The sequence below is a fragment of the Sorex araneus genome, chromosome 3 (assembly GCF_027595985.1).
Source record: "Sorex araneus isolate mSorAra2 chromosome 3, mSorAra2.pri, whole genome shotgun sequence".
NCBI lineage: Eukaryota > Metazoa > Chordata > Mammalia > Eulipotyphla > Soricidae > Sorex > Sorex araneus.
In genome coordinates, this window is record NC_073304.1 from 72,269,586 (window position 1) to 72,287,607 (window position 18,022).

An 18,022-nucleotide genomic window follows, 5' to 3' on the forward strand; every position below is an offset into this window, starting at 1 on the left:
TTTTCTCTCCAAAGCAGCTGACTGGGGCTCTTTGTGTGGTTTTCCTGAAGATCAGCTTAGATCCTATCTCTCCTCCCCCTACATCCTTGCTAGCCCCACATGCCTACATAATGCAGGGCAGCCTCCAGTCTGGCTCCGCCCATTGTTGCTCACCCCCCATTCACTGTTCCAGTGCTCTTGCCACTTCATTGTGCTGTGACTTGCTCCTTATACTTTAGCTAGTCAACCCCGTCCATGGTCACTGGCTGAGGAGAGGAAAGTCACAAGGTTCATGAGGAACAAACTCAGTAGCCAAGCAAATATATTAATGCCACATTTAAAAATCAGGGCAAAAGGATGTAAAATGTCAACATTTAAAAATAAACACAATGCGACAATGCCCTTCCCCCTTTTATTTTCCTTCAGATTCCCAAATGCCTCACTGGGGCAGGATTCCTGATCCCCCAGGAACTCTGAAGTCTGCTAATTGGATAACTGATTTCCAAGGTAATTCTCCCACTTTTCTTGAATGTCCCAGAATTTCCCCAGAGAGCTCTTCTTTTCAGAAAGCCCTTTGCCTTAGGAACCAGTTTGGATATTGATGACAAACCTGACCCTTCTGGGAGTCTTTCCAGTGCCTTCCCACACCAGTGGGGGTCACCACCTCTTGGCCAAAAGAAGGCAGAGGTCACTCTCCCACAAAGGGCTGATGGTGAAGTTGAGCAGAGAAGGAACCCAATTAGGAGCTGTTGGTTTCAGAGTTTTTGTTTTTGTTTTAAATGTCATTGGGATTAAAATATACACACACACAGAGAGAGATGGGGGTGGTAGAGAGAGAGAGAGAGACAGAGAAGAAAAGTGCCTGCCATCAAGGCAGGCTGGGGGCCGGTGGCAGGACGAAACTGGGGACATTGGTGGTGGGAAATGTACACTGGTGAAGGGATGGGTGTTGGAACATTGTATGACTGAAACCCAATCATGGACAGCTTCTATTTAAAAAAAATTAAAAATAAAATTTCTAAGTGTAAGAGAAAAATAATCACCCTAACACACACCTGTCATTTCTTGTAAAACCACATGTAGTCGAAGCCAGCCTGAATGAGGCCGGAGAAGAGGGACATTCAGGGCAGAGTTGCCTGTACCTGCCCAGGGAGAGCTGTCTTCCTCTTCCCAGCCCTTCAACCCCGTGAACCCGGTTCTCCAGGCCCCACGAGCTCTTGGCGTTCGCACGGAAGTACCCGAGGCACGCAGGGACTAGTGCACAAGCTAGAAACTCATCTGCCCAATGGGGCTGGAGCTATAGGGCGGTTGCCTTGCAAGCGGCCGACCCAGGTTCGACCCCCAGCACCGCCAGGAGGAATTCCTGAGTGCAGAGCCAGGAATAAGCCCTGTGCAACGCCGGGTGTGATCCAAAAAGAAAAGAAAGAAAGAAAGAAAGAAAAAGAAAAAGAAACTCATCTGTCCAAGCCACTTATTCTCTCCCGCAGGAGAAACGCGTCCCAACCCTCCCCAACACCGTCTTGCAGATTTCTACCACAGCTGCTCACCTTTGCAGCCCACAAACTTCCAATGAAATTTGCATTGCCCTCCGCAGAGTTTGTCCCGAGCCCTGGGCTGCGGGGCGGTCCCCCTCCCCACCCCGACCCCAGCCCTGGTCCCCCGAGACCCGAGGCCCCAGCGATAGCGCGCCTGGGGCGGTTCCCCGGCCCCCAGTTGCAGCTCTGTGCCCCAGGTCAGGGCGCTCGGGCTCGCCCCCGGCGGCACTGGGCATGCTCAGAGGCGGCCGCGGGGGCAGGTTTGCTTCGCAGGCGCTCGCAAAACCGCGGCTGACGGGCGCGCGGCTGCAGCTGGAGCTCGGGCGCTCTGAGTTGGAGTTGCCGAGAGTTCCCCCCTCCCCCTCGCTACTACCCCCCCCACACACCTCTTGGTCTTCGCGCGCCGCGGGGCGGCGGGAGGCAGCACCCGGGATCCAGTGAGCCGGGTCCGGAGCCCGGCGTGGGGCAGCCCCCGGGGAGGAGCCTCACCGCCTGGGACGCGTGCCGCGCACTGGCACTGCCCGGGCCAGAACTGCGTGACGAGGTAGGGCCCGGGCGTGGGGAGCCGCGAGGGTGCAGCCGAGGCCAGGCCGGGGGAGGGTGATGCGGGTGCGAGGGCTGCGGCGATGTGGGCGCCCCGCGCCTGATCCCCCGGCTGCGGGAAGCCGGGACCAGGACCGCGCTCCGGGGCCGGAGGAGGCGCCGGGAGATGCTTTTTCAAGTTGGCGGGAGAACGGGCTGCGCGCTCCGGCGCAGCTGCGTTTATTTTCTGAGCGTGGAGAGGGACGAGGGTCCTTATTTCTTCCCAAACGCGGTACCCCCAACATCAGCAAGCTGCGGAGCGGAGCAGTTTCCTCCGAGAAAGTTGCCGATGGACCCCTTCTTCCCTCCCGCTCCCCTCTGTTAGGAAGGGTCCCCCCAGGGGGGTCGTTCTGAGGCCCCACGTTTGGAGGAGCTGAGCGGGGTGCTTCGCCCCTGGGCCGAGCTCTGCCCGCTACCCCGCAGCCGAAATTCGGGGATCGCCCCGATTTTCTCTTCTCTGGCCTCTTCTAGGAAAACTACCCCTGCCCGGAACGGGGCTGGGCGCTCCCGCGGGGCTCGGCTCCCTGCGTCCGGCTTGCTGGGCGGGCAGCGCCCCTCCCCGACCTCAGACGTGGCCAAGGGCGAGGGCTCCAGGGACCAGGGAGCGCTCCTGGCGCGCGCCACGGGCAGCGAGGCAGGATTCGAGGGGTGGGGTTTCCCCGTACCTTAACTCGGGGCCACAGCGCCCCATCATCTGAACGGGGGACGGGGTTTGGAGGGAAGGGCCGTGGGGCGAGTTTGCGAGCAGAGCCTGTGCCTTTCGGGAGGGTGCCAGGGTCGGGGCAGGCCTGGCCGCAGCCCCAGAACTTCTGAAAGATCCTTTCCAACCTTTCTGTCACTCTTCGCCAGCAGCTGGGAGGGGCGGCGGGACCCCCCAGAAAGTCGCCTCATCCCACCTTCTCCCGGGATATTAGTGGTGCGTGAGGCGGGCACAGCTCTCCCTAGAACCCGCGTTGGGCAAGTTGCAAGGAGGTGCAGGATGCTGCCCAATTTCTTCTGGGCTCACTTTTTTTCACTTCTTGTTTTGAGTTTTGGAGGTTTGCCTACACACAAGTCAGAGCTGCGCTGTCATAACCCTGGGGAGGGTGGGGAGAGGGGTGGTGGTGGAGGAACTTCAGCCCGGCAGTGCGCCGCTGTTCGCCTCCGAGGCTGCTAGTGGGAATTGTTCCAGAAGTGATTATGCAGGCTCGAAATATGCCTCTATCGCTTGCTCGCTCGCTCTTTCCCTTTTTCTTTTTTTTTTCTTTTTTTCATTTTTGGCTGAACACCTTGGCTGTTGGGTTTGTGTGTTAACCTCTTAAAGGGGCACCCACACACTGCTCAAATGCCAAGGCTTTTGGGGTTGCCTGTTCCTGCGGCATGTTTTTCTCTTGGTCTTTTTCCTCGGGCCAGATGCCCAGATGTGGAAATCGCATGGTGTCCTCGGGTTCTAGAGTGAGACAGACCCACGATCAAGTTTCAGCTTTCCAAGGGATGGCTGTGTCCATAGATAGATTTCTGGCCTCTCTGAACCTTAGTTTTCTCTTCTCAAAGTGGGGAACCTCTCTCCTCCCTTTGCAGGGTTGTTGTCAGACTTGGGTGAGATCCTGGAAATGAAGTGTTTTGAAACTCTAAAGACCCATTCATCTCTTATTGTGACTGTGTTCTTTCTTTCTTTCTTTCTTTCTTTCTTTCTTTCTTTCTTTCTTTCTTTCTTTCTTTCTTTCTTTCTTTCTTTCTTTCTTTCTTTCTTTCTTTCTTTCTTTCTTTCTTTCAAATAAACATGGCTAATTCCTGGGCTGGAGAGAAAATACAAGGGATGAGATGCCTGCCTTGAAGGTGGCTCTCCCAGGTTAGATCCCTGGCATTGCAGATGGTCCCCTGAGCATCTTTTAACAAGACACCTGAGCCTTCTCCCCTCCACCCACTCTTCAAGAGGTTTTAGTTTAGAGCTTTGGAAGTCACTCTTTGTTTTCTTTCCCTTAAACCAATCTTTTATGGGGTAAGGCTCCAGCCTTCATATTTATCTAAAGAAAGCTGCAGGGAGACCACTGGGTGTGGTGAATGGGTGCTCAGAGTCCTAGGCCCAAGAATTTGCTTGTCAGCAACAACCCAGTTTGAGAGCCACGGTGGAGGGGGTCAGTCCACCCTGGACTGCTCTCTGATAGGCCTCTAACAGTGACCTTGAAGAAAGGACTTATTCCCTCCTAAGTGAAGTGAGTCTCTGATTTAAGGTCTGGAGTGATCAGAGGCTAGTATAGGGAGAGTATCTCTCCCTCATAGTATAGGAAGAGTATCTCTCCCTCAGCAAATATGGGACTTTATCAGGTTCTTGATCCTGCTGCTTACTCTCTTCAAGCCTATTACTGCAGCGTCCAGATGCTAGGGCAGAGATTCTCAATTTTGAGCATCAGAAATTTTGTTTTTCTTACCTGAAGGGTTGTTCAACCCAGCTGATACCCTGTGTGGGTGTCAGGTTCTCTGGCAGTGGAGGAGAGGGTATGGCAAAAATTTACAGCTTGGTTAGGAACTACACCTATGGACTCTCTGGTTTAGGAGGTGAGAGATTAAGAGAGGTGGGGTTTATTCCCAAATCTGTTATTAATTTTGGGGCCACACCAGGCAGTAAACTCAGGGCTTACTTCTGGCTCTGTGCTCAGGAATCACTCCTGGCAGCGCTGAGAGGACCATATGGGGTGTCAGGAATTAAACTCAGGTCGGCCTCGGCTCCATGGAATGCTGTCATTTTAATTTCTCAAGTGTAAGAATGTGGTCAAAGCATTTTGTATGTCTAAAACCGATGCTAGTTAATATAGTCTTATAATATAAGTCTGGTCTTAATATAGTCTTAATATAGTCTTATAATATAGTCTGGTCTTAATTCTGATTGTTCTTCAAAAGAAATTTGTGGCTACCTAATGATAGGATTTCCCTTTCTTTTCATACTATTAAATAGTTGATCTCTGATTTCCAGGTCACTCTTGGGTGAAATGAGAAAGGAGACCCTGATGTTGATTATTCCAATAGCCACTCTGTTTCCTTTATTTTTCAGAGATCGAAGTTGTTGTAGAGAGGAGGTGACACAAACTTCCGGCAACTTGAGCCTGATGATTGAAAAACAGGTTGAGCCGCTTATGAGCAGGTTCCATAAAATTTATAGTGTAGTATTTTCTCCGTCTGAGCTACTTTCGCTGATCTGTGGCCTGTGGCAGGTGGCCGAGGTGGCTAGATTCAGTCCAGGCCTTCTTCTCTTGGAGAATGGTAGCATTGGCACTGACTGAGAGGGTCTCTCTGACTGCAGCTGGGAGGACCTGTTTTGGGGTCAGCAGTGCAGAATTGGGTCTTCCTGAACATAACTGATCATCTAGCACTATTTGGGCACAAGTCAAATTTAAAATCTCTTTTCCTTCTTGGCTCTGGTCCTGCCCTGAGAACCTTGTGGTGGCCTTGAGGTTGAACTGCTTTGTGTGAGTTAGGGGCTTTCCTAAGACGGCACCTTCAGGGAGGAAGAAGGTTCAGGTAGCACCCAAGTGGACTAAGTACCAGAGAAGGGCAGTACTTGAGTTAGTGTTGGTGTTGATCTGCCTTCTGGGATCCCAGCTGACCATTGAGCTATATCTTAGCTTCGCATTTGTGCTTTGTTTTCATTTGAAAATGATTAGCACTAGGGAAACCTACCAGTCAATCAGAAACCTATTCAAAAACTCAAGTGGAACACTTAGTGTTTCAGTAGATAAGCTGCCAGGCCCATGCGTGTCTTCCTGATGGTAATCAGCACTTTGAGTGGAAGAAATAACCTTCCGGTCCCAAATCCTCAAGATTCACTAACTCATTTGAATGGTGTCTCTTACTTGACTCCTAAATGAGAAGGGAATGTTTCTATTTTAAAAGACTTTCCTATAATTCGGTGTTTAGATTTTGAGTGTTACCTCAATTTTTTGTTGTGAAGATCTTTTAGGGTGGTGGGGGGCGGGAGCCTCTTAGCTCCAAGAGCCTCTTCTCTTTTCTCAGCACCTCATGTGGCATCTTTGCTCCATTGGGCATCGGTTGTCAGAAATTATGCTATTTCATTTTCCCTTTGGTCATCGGGCTCTGTTACTGAAACAGAGAGAGGCATGGCCCATTCTGGATGCAGCTTTTCCTCAATCTCCTGAGAGGGTGGTGTTAAACTGAATGTTAGATGAGTCCGCTATAGTTCAATTTGAAGGAAGATACAGCTGATCCACTGCGCCATAATTTCCCACTTGCAGAAATCCAGAGGGATCTTAATTGTGGACACAGTTAATGTATGGTTTCTGTTTCTTTTTTTCTGTAACCTAGTATGGCAATAGAGGGATTTCCAATTGATGGTATCCGAAAACAAAACACATTTGGCTTTCTTACCCCAGTAGGAAATATGGTTACTATTCAGTGCTTTCCAGCTGATAGAATTGAGTAGCAATTGAATTACCCCAGCAGTTTCCAGAGTATCTCAGAAGAATGCTGTGGGGTGGATGTTAATAGGTGTGCTCTTGTAAAGGGCAAATCAATTTGGAAGCACTGCTATTATTTTTCCTATCCCTTAGGGTATCTCAGCTCATGTACTGTGAAATACTATAGTTTACAAGGTGAACACAAAACCTTGATTATATTTGTTCAATTAAATGTTTTCCGGGACACAGAACTTATTTTGTTGAGGTTCTGTGTGCAATCTCCTTGACCTCCAGGACTGAATGAACAGCAATTCTAACATGTTATTTCAAGGATCCACAGTGGAATGTTCTTGTCTAGTAGATCCCTATTATAGTGGGACATTCATTAAATTTGGATATCATTTGATGAATGAACTCTATAGGTAATTACTATTTTTAATTTCAGAAAGAGTCAAACTATGTTCTGTGTGATGGCTAAGAAAGTCACCATGGACAGGCTCTAAAAATGTTGTAACTCATAGGCAGCTCTTCTGTATGGTGAAGAAGGGGTATTTTAAGCTGGTGTAAAGGAGTAGGGGTATGAAGACTTGTACCTGTGCTGTTTTTCAGCAACTTTCAGGTCATATATGAAAGGAACTGAGTGCAATGTAAAGCACAGTAAATTTGTGGCAGGGGACAAGGAACTGACTGTTAGTGTCTTCTTGATTCTGTAAATTCCCTGATTGTAGCACATGGATTCTAGAGAACCCAAAGAGGTAGTGGTGGGTTAATGGGATCAGAGGCACAACCCTCTTGCTAAAGATAGCATGGGGCAGAGAAGAAGGAAAAGTTTTTCTAAGACTTAAGAAGAGAGGTTTGCAAACTGTTTTTGTTTGTTTGTTTGTTTGTTTGTTTTTTAATCTATGGACCAGTGAAAACAGGAGAAATATTCTGGGGATCACTAAACAGAAATTTTTTAAAAATGTATTTTTTTGTGTGTTATTGAAATTAAACACTGTAGAATGAAAATTTTATCTAGCTATTTCAAGAGACATTCAGTAACATTTTTGTTTTCTTTTTTTGTAACCTAGCATTTTAATAGAGGGATTTCCAATTGATGGCATTCTACAACAATACATATTTGGCTTTCTTATCCTAGTAGAAAATATGGTTACTACTTATATTGTGTGTGCATGGGGGGGAGGGCTGTTAAAACCCACTGCTCTAAGTAGTGTTTCAGGTAAGGAGGGATTAATTAAAATGTGGGTCCAGTTGGAAATTATTGGATATTTGGGGAAAAGTTTCCCTGAAAGAGGGATCTTCATTAGAGTTTTAATAAGAGCAAGAAGAAAGATAAATTTGGATGTCAATTGATGAATGAACTCTATAGGTAATTACTATATTACCTATAATATAGGCAAATAAACATTCAAAAATGGTGAAGGGGCTGGGGATATAGTTCAGCAGGGGAGCAGGAGGCCATGAGTTTGATTCCAGCACACCCCCACAAAGGGCCATGGGGTGACCCCAAATGAATTAAATCATTATTTCTTCAAAGAGATATACAAATGACCATCAACAAATACATGGAAAGATTCTCAGTAGCATTAGGGAAATACACATGGAAACCACAATGAGGGAATACTTTAGACTTCCCGGGGTGTCTATGTTCAAAACCACATAATACTGAGGGTTGAGGAGAATGTAAAGTTACTGAAACACTAGTCAATCCTACTACTGGTGGGAATGCTGTAGAATAGCTCCGCCGTTTTGGAAAACATGTAGTTACTCTGAGTGTTAACTGTACCATAGAGATACATCATGACCAATTCCACTCCTAGGCATAGATCCAAGAAAATAGAAAATGTGTTCCTGCTAAGTACTTGCACATAACTGTTCATGTTGACTTTATTCACAGTAGCCCCAAAGTGGAAACAGCCTGCTCCCTACCAACTGAAGAAAGTAGCACTGTAGCACTGTCTTAGCAGTTCATCAATTTGCTCGAGCGGGCACCAGTAACGTCTCCATTGTGAGACTTGTTACTGTTTTTGGCATATCAAATATGCCACAGGTAGCTTGCCAGGCTCTGCCGTGCGGGCGGGATACTCTCGGTAGGCTTTGCCAGGCTCTCTGAGCGGAATGGAGGAATCGAACCCGGGTCAGCCTCATGCAAGGCAAATGCTTTACCCGCTGTGCTCCGGTCCCAATTGAAGAAAGTACAAACAAAATGTAATGTAAAGGGGTGACGTATTTGGTGTGGGTTTTCTTTCGGAGGGTGAGGGGGATGAAAATATTTTGAAACTCAGATGGTAATTATACTTCCTATAAACCAGTGGTAAATCAATACAATTTTTATAAAGTTTTTGAAAATTTATTCTGGAATTAGATAGTAGTATTGATTATACAACCCAGAATAGACTCAAAACCTCTGAATTATACAGTAATAGAAAGGGTGACTTTTGTGGTATGTAAATTATATCTTAATTAAAAACAATAAAAAGACTAGGGAGATGACTCAAAGTGCATACAGGAGCCCCAGATTGGATCTTTATCTTGCAAGGTCCTCCAAGTACCTCCTAGCATTGCGGGTGGTTGTCCCAACAACCAATGGACTACTGTGTCTAGGGAATGGAGTATAGTAAGAAAGTAAACTGGTGAGAGATCTAGGATGAAGGTGTCAATTCAGATTTGACTTTTCTGCTCTTGGGAGACACCTTCTAGATAATTCATTTCCTTTTGTCTGTCATTGTTTCTTCTCAGATCATCCTATTAGCCTTTCATCTGAAAGTCCTTTCCCTGAATGACCAGGATTTTATTCCAAGCTGTACCTGAGTGAGTGGGATTGTTTTCACAGCAAAAGCCTAGTGATCTTCAGAGAGAAAGTGTTTTTGAACTTCCTACTGGAGACTCGCTTCAGATTTGGGCGTCCCTGCCGGGCCGTAGGCAATGCTGACTGGGCAGCTTGGGTTGAGCATCACCCTGGAGATGACTCTGTGGTTTAGTGTCATCTTCCTGATTTATTGGTGAAACTTTTGTCGACTGCCTTTAAAAGAACACAGCAACAGTGGTCAAGCAGGGTTCATGTACTTTGTGACGTTACTCAAGCACGGTCTTAGGTGCAAGACTCTGGTGCTAAATTAGCTTGAATGTCCCTGGAGCTGAGGCTACTGTATCCCTCAACACTGGCCCAGTCCCCCCTTTTTTTCCTGCTTTTTCTTTAGCTTTTTGTTTCTCAGGCACATACAGGAAGTACCTGGGGATCTTATTAAAGTGCCGATTGTGATTCAGTAGGTCTGGGCTGGGGCTTCTGAGTCTAACAAACCCCTCCTGGTGTGGATGTCATAGGGGCCCGTGGACCACTCAGTAAAGGCCTATATAGGATGGGTAAGAGGCTCTGAAGAGAGACAGAACAGAATGTGGACTCCAGAGTTTGACCAATTAAATAGAACTTCTTAATCACCATCTCTTCTCCCTAAGGTCAGGATAGGAGTTAGTTCAGAGAAAAGTATCTAACTTGCCTTCTTCCTGTAGGTCTGGGAAATTTATGCTTATGAGGAAAGAAAAAAAAAATAAATGGACGAATGCCAGGATCAGGGAGGATTTGATTTGTAGGAGTGGTCCTTGGAGATAAGACTATGAATTTTAATCGTCAAAACAATTTTATTTTGCTTAGTCGGTTTCACATTGCCATAGTTTTGGTAAAGACACAGTGCTACTCTATAAAATATAGTCAAGACGTTGGGTCATTAACTTGCGTTTATCAAGTTGGATTTTAAAGTTGTTTTTTTTTTTTTTTTTTTTTTAATTTGTGGCTGTTGATCAGGGCTTTTAGGAATCATTCCTCATGGAATCCTGGAAATGCTATGTGGTGCCACATATCAAAACACATGCAAGGCAAGCACTTTAGCTACTGTAGTATCTCTCCAGCCCTCAAGTTTGTTTCTTTTGGACCAAAAGGTTATTCCTGTTCTTCTGGGTTAGTGTTATGATAGCTTGATGTGGTGGTTTCTACCCCTCTGGCCTTCTGACCTCACCTGTCACGCTATCTCTCTTAGGAAGGTGAGAGGAAATAAAGTGAGCTAAAATCTCGATTGGAGATTGTCTTGAATACCAAGAGTGGGATATTGTATGGATGCAGTTGGAAATCATTGCTTCGTGTTGACTTCAGAAAATCTGTGTATCTCATTTGTTCTTCCATGTAATGGTTCACTGTGGGGCTGTTTCTGGATTCTTGGCAATGACTGAATGGAAGTTGTAGGAACCAAATCCTTCCACTGACCATGATTCTCCTTCTTGGAACCCGTGCCTTTCCCATGCCTCATTTTCTTCCACTACAGTTTGTGCTAGAGTGATTGCACAGCAGGTAAGGCCTTGTATGTGGCTGAGCCGGGTTCAATTCCTCTGTTCCGCTCAGAGAGCCCAGCAAGCTACTGAGAGTATCTCACCTGCATGGCAGAGCCTGGCAAGCTACCTGTAGCATGTTTGATATGCCAAAAACAAGTCTCACAATGGAGACGTTACTGGTGCCCACTCGAGCAAATCGATGAGCAACGGGATGACAGTGATACAGTGACAGTGATACAGTTTGGGAGATGTAAGGTGCTCTGCGGGCCCCACTGGGTGAGGCTGAAATGAACAGGCCACAGGAGGGCACTTTGAGCATCCAAGATGCTGGACCTTTGGCGAGTGCATGCTGCATGGCACAGAGCTTACTTAGGGAATTTTGTGCTCAGCATGACACAAGCAGTGGTTTGTTTACTTAGGTTTTATTCATCCCTTTATCATTACCTGACACAAGAGGAAATAAGAGGTTGTGCTAGACTCCAATTAAGTTGAAGGATCTCTTTTCCTTTTCACTTTCATCTCGAGTAGCAATATACATCCCAAACAATTTTTTTAACAAGATTTTTAATAAAAGTGTGGTGTGGTAAATCAAAGAAGTATCTCATTTTCACGCAGTCTGAAATCCATTGCTTTTCTAAGAACCGTAATTTCACCCCGAGGCCCTGTTCCTCCACCTTCTTGTACTGCTTGGTGGATTGGCAGGAGACTCTGAGGAGAATGTGGTTGTTCACGGGCCAGGGGCCAGGACTGAGCACTTCACCTGCTGTTGCATCAGAGATGGAGTGAGGGTGAGCTATTGAAGCCTCAGGCGCTAGGCCTCCCGGTCACTCCCTGGTTTCCTTGAGGCGGATGGGGTGTAGTTTGGAAGTGAAAAGATCTGCTTACCTCAACACTTCCCATAATCCCTGCTGAGCCTGGCCCCCGGAAGTTCTCTCTAAGCCACCTGTTTTGTTCTTGAGAGTTTGTTGGAATGTGTTGCCTCTTCCGGTTGAAAGTGAAAGCCAGCAGTATCTTGAGGTTGAGAAGTTAGTGCTATTCTTGCTGAAGAATTTGATCCACCCTGTCATTAACAAACAATAAGGAGGCTGCCCTGCGGCTGAGAGAGGGCTGGGTGTAAGAAAGCAGAATGTTCCTGAAGTTCTTTTAAAATGGAGTCATAGCCATAGTGAAGGAGGCTGGAGTGATAGCACAGCGGGTAAGCGTTTGAATGCACGTGGCTGACCCGGGTTCGATTCCCAGCATCCCATATGGTCCCCTAAGCACCGCCAGGAGTAATTTCTGAGTGCAGAGCCAGGAGGAACCTCTGTGCATCTCCGGGTGTGACCCAAAAAGAAAAAACAAAACAAAACAAAACAAATCCAACCACTTATAAGCATGGGACTTAGGGCTTAGGGCCCACACAGGCCTAGAATCCATCCCTGGTACCACAGGGCTTCCTCAGCTTCACTGGCTCTAACACTGGAGGGCCCTGAACACCACCGCTGGGCTTAGCAGCTCTTGGGCCCTCGAATTCAACCTCGAATGGTCCAGTGGATGGAGTCTCACTGGGAGTGGCCCTGCTTGGATGCCACTGCCTCTCCCCACCCTAACCTCCTCCACAACCCTCCAAAGAAAGTTCAATGCTGATAACATGGCTTTTTTCTTCCGGTTTCACCTACTGCACAAGGAGACTTTTCCTTTTTAATCAGGTCCTTTTCTGAAAGTTGTTATATATTGTCAACCCTGCACTCATGTACCTTCCGGTCATTCTTGTGGTTGATTGTTTTTTAAGCATAGAACGGGGAAATCAATCCTGAACTCATAGTCCTTGTTTATGCGTGTTCCCTCATAAAGCCCACCATACTGAACTCCCTAGGCAGGAGTCTTTATTCTGGGTTCCGGAGCTTGGCTGGTCTGGCAGAGAGGAGCAAATCAATAAAAATACATTGAACTGCACACCTGCTTTCTCCTTCGACCTTCCCTCACCCCAGCACACACCCCCGCCACTGTCTCATCTGTTAATTTTTCCATCAGTCTATTATTTGTATTAACATTTCCCTGGAGGTGATTATGTGCTAACATAGTGCACAGGATCTTAAGCCACTGGCAAACCCCGTTCCTTTTATCCTTATGACTCGGAGGTGGGGAGTTATTTTTCCCTGCTTTACAGTGAACACAATGGAGACACAGAAAGGTTGTGTGACTCTGCCTGCAGCAGAGATGGAAGGTGAGGCAGTGCTGCTCAGGCTGCACTGAGTATCTGTATCTGCCACCAGCTATATTCTGGGCTTAGCATCTGTCGCAGATGCTCAGCATCTGAGCTTAGTGTCAGTGCTCAGATGTTACCCTTCTCTCCTTCCACCTGATTTTCCCAAGTGTTTCAGAATAAGAAGACTAGGCACACCTTTCCAGTGTCCCTTCTGTCCACCTTCCCTGTTCTTTGCACATTCCCAGGTTCCACAAATTGTAACCCTGGAGGGCTATTGAAAGTGCTCAATGGTCTGAGTTCAAGTTTTGCATGTTGGAGGTGGTGGTCATCTTAGCACTGCTGGGAGCAACCCCAAGTACTGGCAGGTATGGTCCCTAAATGAAAATGCAAAAAATACAACAGAGTTGGGAAAAGAAGATAACAGGATGGCCCCTGGGCTCAATTACATGGACCCATATTCCTTGGGTGGACTTTTCATAGAGGGCTCTTTTGAAAGGTTGGAATCTCCAGTCCTGGGCCTCTGAGTTTTTCTGGTGGCCACCCTGTAACCAAGGTCAGAGTGAACGTCTCAACTTTAGCATATGGGAATCAGCACAGGCCTAGGAATTTTGCATTTCTATATTTGTTTGTTTGTTTGGCCGCCCCCAGAGGTGCTCTGTAGGATAACCATGGTTTGTCCTTTCTGCCTTGCCACAGGGAGCTGAGGTTTATTCTCCCATCACAGTGCTCCCATTCACTGCGTTTGTCACTTCTTTCTTTGTGCTTTGTTGACTCTTAAATAAATATTGGTTTTCTCTTCTCATGCTCAGGTTTTCTCTTCTCTTCCTGTCTCTGCTGAACTCAGGGATGATCACTCCTGGCAGGGCTCAGGGGAGCAGATAGGGTGCCTGAGATTGAACATGATCTGTTGCATGCAAGGCCAAGTGCCCTGTATACGGTACTATCATTCCAGCTCCAAATTTTGCATTTCTACAAGTTTCTAGTCTTAGAGAGGCAGCTAGTTCATGAGCCAGATTTGTGAGGGAGTCCTGAGTATGGGGAGGCCACGACTGCTATTTCAACACTGTTCTTCCTCATTAGGCTTCACTAGTCCTAACCTGGGACACAGAGACAGACATCTAGAGAGCTGCATGCTAAGAAACTGGAAGTTTGAGACCGGCTTGGAAAATGCTGGGGGAAAAGGCAGCTCAAATAGAGAAGGGAACACCAAGTAAAGGGTATTTAGAGGACCAGCTCTGGTTGGGAGATGTGAACCGACTGTAGACTATAGATCTAACACAATGGCCACTCAATGCCTCTAGTGCAAACTACAACACCCAAAAGGAAAGAGAGAATAAAAGGGAATGCCCTGTCACAGAAGCGGGGTGGGGTGGGGTGAGGGGGGAAGTGTGGGGGTGCTGGGAGGGATACTGGGACCACTGGTGGTGGAGAATGAGCACTGATAGAGGGATGGGTACTCGATCATTGTATGACTGAAATACAAGTACGAAAGTTTGTAAATATGTAACTACCCCACAGTGATTCACTAATAAAAAATTTTAAAAAAGAAAAAAAACTGGAAGTTGCGAAAAGATAGAAACTAGAGACCAAATGAGAGTGTAAGGAAGAGTTAAAAAAAAAAAGAAAGAAATGTGTGCCTTCAGAATGAAGTGTTTCATTTCCAGATGGGAGTTTCAAAGTGTTTATTTATGATAGAAAACTCATTACAGAGTGGCACTCAGTGATACAGCTTTGAGAATGGGAAGTCTAATATCTCCTGCTAAAGTGAAATGACATTTCATAATGAACCTATGCTGTGGTCATCCAAAGCTCTTAAAAAATTACCCCCAAGTGCCTCAAAATCTCTGCAAGTTCCCTCCTGTTCTCCCTGCTTGCCAAGATCATCTGCCATGAGATGTGATAGTGACTTAAAAACCCATACTGAAAGTCAGATGTATGGCAAACAAAGTGCTTGTTGTAGCTCACTTGAATGTCCTAATGACCTGGGTGTTTCTGAGGTGGGAGAAAGGTGAGGCCTGGAGAACCAGAATCACAAAATCCCCCAGAATCACAGGCTCCCAGGTGGCAGTGAAAGCTGGCATGAGCAAAGGAGCATGACCTGGTGTCTCTTGCTCTTTATACTGGACACTTACTGAATACATTTATGTCACTGGACTGTCACACCGGTTCACCTTGTTTGGCTTTGCACGGAAGAAGCATCTGTAGGGCTTGACTTGAAAAACAAAGATTTTCAGTTTAACTGAATTGATTTATTGGTACTTTGGCCCACACATGGTGGTGCTCAGAGTTTACTCCTGGCTCTGCACTCATGGGTTGCTCCTGGCAGGTCTTGGGGGGACCATATAGGGTCCCAGGGATCAATTGAACTCAGGTCAGCCATGTGCAAGGCAAGCATCTGCCTGTTCTGTCCCTAAATACTTTTAAAGTAAGTTTAGCATACCAATAGAAGCAAGCATTAATTACCTGGGTCGAGGTTAGTGAATTTCTATTCTATGAACACACCTATTTAATCCGAACCCAGATCAGTAGTCACTGGCATCCTAAATTCTCCCCACTTTTAATTATTTCCTCCTCCCTGTCTCTGACTTCACACACCATCGTTCACTTTTTTCTCGTTTACTGAAGGCACGTAGACATGTGTACTCTTTTATGGCTGATGCAGTATTGTGAGTGACCCACTTTGTACGTGCAGCTGTGCCTGCATTGTATTCCTTTATATGAAAGGCCCCAGTTATTGAGGATACACATTGGAATCATTTCTAGTTTGAGGCTCTTTGCTTCCAGGTTCGTTCATGACTATGTGGGTCACATAGGTGGGCATTTCCATAAGTGGATAGCGTTGCTGGGACCTCTTGTGGGCCTACATTCAGCTTTAATTGGTATGACTTTCCGGAATGGTCATTTCTGGAATGGTCATTTCCAAAATGATCATTTTATATTCCTGTCAGGTGTGAATGGGTGAATGTGAATGCAAATATTATTTTGATAAGTTATTTTATTTATTTATTTTTATTGAATCACAGTGGGGTACATATTTACAAGGCTGTTATCATGATTGGTGGGTTCCAGTCAGACAATGTTCCAGCACCCATCTCTCCACCAGTTTTCATTTCTCAGGACCAGTATCTCCAGTTTCCCTCCCGCACCCCCTCCCCACTCTGCTCCCCCACCCCACCCAGCGTGTCTCTATGGCAGACACTTTCCTTTTAATCATTTTAATTTTGGGCGATGCTAAGATAGAGGTCTCTCAATATGGTTCTAATTTATATTTTTATTTACACCACTTGAAGGTTAGTGTCCCCTTTGCATATGTTGACATTTGGATATCCTCTTGTATGATGATCCAGTGAAAATCTCTCTCTCTTTTTTTTTTCAAGCACCATATGGGATGCTGGGAATCGAACCCGGGTCGGCCGCGAGCAAAGCAAATGCCCTCCCCGCTGTGCTATTGCTCCAGCCCCCAATCCAGTGAAAATCTCTTGACCTTTTCTCTCCCCTCTCTCTTCCCCTCCCTCATTCTCTTCTCCCCTCCCCTCTCCTCCTTCATTTCCCTCTCCTACCTTCCCCTCTTCTCTTTTCTATTTGGGGAGCAGGTGAGCTGGGCCGCGCCCAGCTGTGCTCAGGGTTCCTCTCAGGCTGGTGCTGGGGGTTACTTCCGGTGGTGCCTGCCTGGTGGGATCCAGCTCCTCCACACGAGGCACGTGCTTTCGCCCTTGGAGCTCTCTCTGGGGTCCCTCCCATTCATTTTTCCGTCTTCAAAAGTCTTTTTCTAAAATCTTTTCCGAGTTTTAAATTTTTTATTTAATTCCCATCTCCCTTGGCCCCTTGCTGTTGATGTTGTTGCGGTGATGTCTAGGGGTGCACACACACCCGACTGTGGTATTGGCACCCCCGTGTCTACCTGCGGAGCTCGCCAGGGCTTGTGCTTCGGGTTGCCGGACTTGCTCTCTTGGCAGAGTTGCTCCCAGCGGCTTGTATTCTTGCAGTTGCTGCCCTTGTTCCTGTTCTTGCCAAAGGTCACTGTGGTGCTCACACTTGTGCTCGCTGGGAGTCAACCTTCCTGCCCACAGAGCTGGCACAGTTTGTAAGCTGTGGAGCTTGCAGCAGGGTTGGACCCCTTGGTGGTGCTTACTTGCAACTGGCTGTGGGGCAGCTGGGAAATGTTTGCAGCATCAGAGATTACACTTGGCACCCAGAAGACACTGACATTTGAACACGTGGCTACTTGCAAGACAGGCTTTCTGGAGAGGTAGTAACACAGGTAAGATGCTTACCTTGCATGAGGTTGACGAGGTCCGATCCCTGGCATCATACATGGTCCCTTAAGTCCTGCCAGGAGTGATCTCTGAAGGAGGAGCCAGAAGTGAGTCCTGAGCACTGTTAGGCATGTACTCCAAAACAAACAAAGGCAAGAAACAAAAATAAGATAGGCACTTTATCAGCTCTTGTCCTATCCCTCCCATAAATGCTTGCTTATTTATCTAATATGTTGTTTGTGTGACTTCTTTTTGGTTTGGGGTCACACCTAGTGGTGCTTGGAGGTTATTCCCACTGGTGCATATGGTTATCTGGATATCAGACCTGGGGCTTTTCATGCTGAGCATGTGCTCCAGCCCTTTGAACCATCTTCCTCATTTCTTTTTTTTTTTTTAACTTTTTATTAAATCACCATGTGGAAAGTTACAAAGTTCTCAGGTTTATATGTCAGTTATACAATATTCAAACACCCATCCCTTCACCAGTGCCCATATTCCGCCACCAAAAACCCCAGTATACCCCCCGCCCCCACCCCCTACCCCCTACTGTATAACTAATGAATTTCACTTCATTTTTTCTTTACCTTGATTACATTCCATAATTCAACACAAAACTCACTATAGTTGTTGGAGTTTCCACTCAAGAGAGACAGACCTACTACATTTGAAAATTAGTTTTCCATTGCTGGAAATGAAGAGATATGTAGCCCCACTGCTACAAGTACATAACTCTCTCTTTTGTTTTCCTTTTTCCTTTTCCCTTTTTTT

At 46.6% G+C, this 18,022-nt stretch overlaps 1 protein-coding gene across 1 annotated transcript in view; it reads left to right on the forward strand.

Annotated features, from left to right (window-relative positions):
* Positions 1–1,841: 1,841 nt before the first annotated feature.
* STXBP6 (syntaxin binding protein 6) overlaps positions 1,842–18,022 on the forward strand; it is a 268,614-nt gene continuing 252,433 nt past the window's right edge. Inside the window, exon 1 of the mRNA XM_055130512.1 lies at positions 1,842–2,058. The gene's annotated coding sequence lies outside the window, so the exon portion shown is untranslated. The remainder of the gene's footprint in view (positions 2,059–18,022) is intronic.